The sequence below is a fragment of the Hipposideros armiger genome, unplaced genomic scaffold (assembly GCF_001890085.2).
Source record: "Hipposideros armiger isolate ML-2016 unplaced genomic scaffold, ASM189008v1 scaffold_716, whole genome shotgun sequence".
NCBI lineage: Eukaryota > Metazoa > Chordata > Mammalia > Chiroptera > Hipposideridae > Hipposideros > Hipposideros armiger.
In genome coordinates, this window is record NW_017732066.1 from 651,334 (window position 1) to 657,189 (window position 5,856).

Genomic DNA, 5,856 nt, shown 5'->3' on the forward strand with positions numbered 1-5,856 from the left:
TTCTTGTAAATTAACTGAAATCAAAGAAATCAAATGCCTTGAGCAGAGCAAACCACAAGCGGGGAAATGGTCTCTTGCACTCTAATTCTCAAGAAAGCGAAAGTTTAGCATTTTAGTTATATTTATTTATGAGCTTAAGTCAACAGCTGTCTGTACATCAGTAATGTACTGAAAAGTAGTTTAGAAATAGGTTTGGGGGTTTTACTGTAACGTGCTGACTGTAGAGCTGGGAGGGAGGTGTGGGCAGGCTGACCGCCCGAGTTCTACTGTGCATGCCAGCCGTGTGGGTAACACGACGGGTGGGGGCTGGATGAATCAGATGGGTGGCGATGATGCAATGCGCTTTAAGCATGACACACATTCCTACTGAGAGTAGGCTGGGAATCTGCCTCCCCGGCTTAATCGAACACGAATGGAATTTGAAAAGGAAAAACTGGTATTTCAAGTGAGATGAATGGAAAATGTTCTCTGGAGAAAGAGGACCGTCCTGGTGAAGGACCGTGGGAGCCAGAGCACCTGAGAAAAGGCACAGGGATGCCCAGCCAGGGGTGGAAGGTGCTGGAGGAAAGGAGAGGCTGAAAACCAGCTACTGAAAAGAGCTTGTACAGACCCACTCCTCAGGGTTGCGGATGGCAGCTCTGGAACTAGTGGATGTTGGCTACAGAGGGCACTGTCCTAATAATTGAATGACTCAGTGAGATTCTGGGAGTGCTCAGACACATCCATGGGGATGCTGTAAAGAGTTCCTGCGCTGGGTGCCACCCTGAGATACCCAAGATCCTATGAGGGCAGCACTTGGTGTCAAAAGTAGGACTGTCCCGATTTCCCTTGCTTGGAACAGAGGGTGAACACCTGAAGGGTCCTCGAATACTACGCTCCACCTCCAGGCTCTGGGTGACACTGCCACGTCTAGGGCATGTGACTTGCCCAGGACCACAGTTGGGTGTGTTGGAGTCCAATGAGACCCGGGTTTCCTGACATTTAGTGATAACATTTTACTTCTCAAGTCACACTTGGCCTGTGGTGTGTGTTTGTTTCTAATGCCTTCCTGCCACACATCTTGTTTAACTCATTTACGACTCTGGACTGTAGACTGAATTACAGCTATTTGTTTCCCTTCCCCAGCTGCAAGCTAAAGAAAAGCAGGCTTCATTAATTCCAGTGCTTATCTCCGAGGAGAGTATTAACAAGCTTTTAGATGGTGCTCCAGCCATTTAGCATTTTTTCAGAAGGTGAAAGGGCCTCTCATCCATATGGTCTAGATTCTTGTACATTTTCATTTTAAACACTAAGGTTGACAGATCTGCTAAGAGCAAATGGGGTGTTAGTTAGCATCTAATTACAACTAACACAGTCACAGGCCATTTAACCGAGTCAGGCACCAGTGTCTGCCTCCACCGACAGACACACTTAGGACATCAATTTACACTCTTTTTCTGTCTCAGCCACTTGGCCGCACAGTAGTCTCACAGGAAATAGGAGTCCACAGCCTCTTCCTTTCCAGTCACACGTGTATGCCTCAGCCCTGCCCTTTTTCTATCTCTAATATGCGAATAAACCATCCAAATACCAAGGATACAGAAATGTGAAAAGGATAGTACAGTTTATGCTTTATGGTTTTGTTTGACTAAGAGGTCAGACAATTAAGTTCGCGAACTCATCCTAGAAAAAGTGCTATTTACCTACCTCATGGTCACCTTCAAAGTACTCCCCTTGGGAAGCTATGCACTGACACCAGCACCTAGTCCACCCTTCAAAGCAATTTTGGAACTCTGTTTCTGGAATGGCCATCAGAGCTGTCATCGTATTACCCTTGATGTCCTGAATGTCATCAAAATGTCTTCCTTTCAATATTTCCTTTATCTTCAGNCCTCCCTCCCTTCCTTCTTTCCTTCATTTTTATGCTTTTCTTGAAGTGATTTCTGATGGCTAAAAGTCCACCATTGTGTGGCTGTACCACAAGGTAAGTTGCTTAAGTACTCCCTGTTTTGTTTTTTCTATTTTCACCATTTTTAAAAGTGCTATAATGAGCATCCTTCATATAACTCTTTCGCCCTAGCTGCTGAATGTTTTTTCTAAAATAAACTTCTAAAAGTGGAATTGGTAGCTTTTGATGCCATATAAAAAATTTTTTTTCCAGAAAGTTGGTGGCAATTTAATCTCTAATCAGCTGTGCTTGAGAATGACTGAAAACTGGGAACTTGGAAGGTAGGTCATGAAGCATTTCCCATTAGTTACCTACGGGCCCTCCCCTAAAAGGCTGGGCCAAGATTTCCTTAAGCCACCATTAGATTATCAATGGAGACAAAGGTACCAGGGAGAGTAAATACATAGCCACTTGACTGAGGAGATATCATTCAAGAGCTTTGCAGTTTCACATAGGCTGAGGACAGTATATTCACTAATTCTATATAGAAAAATGTAAGACAGCTGTTAAAGGCATTTTACACCTCTCAAGAAACCTATTTGGGCTGAAAGGGTTATTGTGGCAACTATCAGCAGCCTTGAGTCACCCACATTCAAGAAATCCTTTGAACACAGCAGGAGTCTGGCTAGTGGGCAGGCTGGGCCTAGGAGGGGCTTCCAGACCATCCTATTTCCGGTTTCTCGCCCTATGCTACTCTGAGGCAACCTTTTCTACCTTGCTGTTTGAAATTTATTACATTTTATGTTGAATTCTCAGTCCTGGGAACTTCAGTAGAATATAATTGTAGCTGCCCTGTGGCCTAATCAAAAGGATGTATTAACCATGTCCTCCATTTTCTGTAGTTGATGTTTTGACATCTGGGGCCTGACTGACTCTGGAGGGACTGCCCCTCCCAGGGCCAGCTAACTCCTAGAGAGAGTAAACAACTCACCAACCAGTGCACCTCTCAAATACAGGTCAACCAATCCTGAGCCCACACCCCCACCACCTCCTGGCCACCATGCCCCACCCTATTCACCCCAGGACCTGGTACTAGACAACTGGGAAGAGCCCCTATGTCCCAGAACCCACTAAAATCAGTCAAACTAGCCAGTCCTAAGCCTACGTACCTGCCTCAGCCCTTTTTTCCCCGGGAAGCCATAATAAAGGCTCTTCCCCTGGATTCCCCATCCTCCATCTGCCTCCTGACTGACCTGGGTACTTCCTCATGTAGCCCCCTGTGATGTGGTGTGTCACCTCCTCTGTGAGGAGAATCTCTGGAATCTGTGAGTATAAAAACTATCTTTTCAATGGCTGTAGTCTCCTGAACTGTCTACTATCTCAATTTTCTATTAATACACTCTATTTTAAAACAAAGAATTATCCAAATAAACTGGCCAAAACATTTTCTATTCTGCCTTTTAGGTGGTTGTTGGGAGGTCCTTTCTCATGTTATTAAGAACTGTGTAAAGACCAAGATGAATGGGCAAAATACTAGACAGAAATGTTGGCAGTGGTTGTCCCGGGTTGGGGGATTGGTGATCTTTCTATAGCGCAAACACTTGTTCTGCTCTTCTGCTGAGAATTGGGGGGAAGCCTCCGCCTGCAGCCTCATCCGTCCCCGTCCCCGTCCCCTGCTTACTCTCCGGCCTGCAGTCAAACTGAACCTCTTTTCTCCATTTTGAAGGGATCCTAATTCCGCTCACCTGCAGGCTTGGCCACGCCATTCCCTCTGCGTGGTGTGGAGCACTTTCCTTCCACTGGGGGTTCCCCCTCTATGTTCTTGGTCTGCACTGCCCACTGTGTTGTAATTAATTCCATGGTGAGCTCCAGCAGGGCCACATGTGTCTTTTTCACCATTTTATCCATAGATCTTAGCACAATTGTGGAATGAATAAATGATAGACTATATGAATAAATGAATGAATTGAAAGGAAAACTGCCCCCTTAGCATTAAATCCAGCTCTTGGTGAGTCTTTAGCCCTTCACCTGCCTTCCACTGCGGCAATGTGCGTTCTATTTTTGTAGTTGCATGAACATGATGGTAAACTTGGAGTAAGATAAGTGGCTGTGACCTACAGGGGGACATGGCCACTCCCCACTGAGGACGGCCCCAAATGGTCCCCATGTAGGGAGCCTTCCATCTTCCTGGCCCACTGATTGAGCAGCTCATTTTCTAGTATTTGGATAAACACAAGATACTTGAAAATGATACCAGGAGACACCACCCAAGCACAAATAGGAAACTGGCACAGCCCTGCACCTTTGCAGCGGTCAGTAGTGTGAACCAGCTATATTTTAGGGGACCAGAGATAACAAAGTGGTACAGGATGCTCATACTTTCAATGTGTCAGGACATCCAACCTTCCACCTGTCATCAGATAACCACTGCTGTGGATCACCCACGATACAGGTGTGCAATGGAGACGCAGGAATGTGTTAGAAATTCACAGTACCGAGGCGCCTCACCGCAATGGAAGAAGGAAGCTGATGAAAGAAAGACTGGCTCTAACTGGCTGTAGCTGTTTCCCTAATTCACATGTTTGGAGGACGCAGCGAACACCAGCCCTCACCATTCCAGATCCAGACAGACAGACAGACAGACAGACAGACAGACAGACAGACACACACACACACACACACACACACACACACACACACTGTCTACCTTGCCTGCTGAGTCACTTACTGCAAGAAGAATGCCCCCTTCCTACCCTGAGTTCAGTTTCATCAGGCTGTCAGCACTCCCAGGATGTCGATTAGTGACCTACTCGAAGGCAGGAACTGGAGCCATAATACCTGGAGCCACCATCTGGGCAGGACCCTGACCGGGATCTGGAGCTGGGCATTGCTCTTTCCCTTCTGGAAAGGTGTTACAGGGCTGTAGGTCTGTGTAGAGCTTGGAAGAACAATAGAAAACATGCACACCTTCCTTAGAAGGCCTGCCGGGCACACCCTGCCTGCCAAGTCACATGCTCCAGCCACTTTGTCCTTTTAAGTGTCTGACCCCTGTTTCTGAATCAGCTGTTGGCACATTTTGGAGATGTACAAGCATCACATCACAGTGGGGAATTCTTTGTGCCTTTCCTTGTTTACAAAGATCTTATGCTGATTTTGAACCCATTTTCAGGGTCTACCTTAGACCATATGTGAACTTTGTTTGTTGGTCTGTTTTAACCCAATGGAAGGGATTAGGACAATAAATGGGTTCCTTCTGGATGGCTGATATAGGGTTAGACTTTACGCGTTGATAAGAATATATAAAATTGCAATGCTAATTTTATATAAAATACATATAAGCAAAAAGTCTATATGTACACACTGTGGGTAACTAAATATACTATTTAAAAACCATGAAATGGAATATTATTTAGTCTTTAAAAGGAAGGAAATCCTGTCACATGCTACAACATGGATTAACCTTGAAGACATTATGCTAAGTGAAGTAAGTTAATCACAAAAGGACAAATACTGTGTGATTCCACTTATATGAGGTCCCTGGGGTAGTCAAATTCATAGAGACAGGAAGTAGAATGGTGGGTGCCAGGGTTTGGGGGAGGAGAGATGGAGAATTAGTATGTAAGGGGAACAGAGCGTCTGTTTGGGAAGACAAGGAACTTCTGGAGATAGATGGTGATAGAAGCACAACAATGTGAAATGTACTTAGTGCCACTGAACTGTGCACTAAAAAAATGAGATGATATGTTTACGTTATACTTTACCACAATTAAAAAAAATCCATGAAAATGGCAAGAAGTCTAACATACGTGGAAAATGTATTTAAATATAGCCATATTAGTAATATGGTAACCTTTTTTTGGATGGAAAGCTGAGTTTCTATGTTTACTCATATAAAGTGAATACATTCTTTTTTTTTTTTTTTAAGATTTTTATTGGGGAATTGGGGGGATGGGAACAGTGCTGGGGAATTGGGGAAAGGGGAACAGACA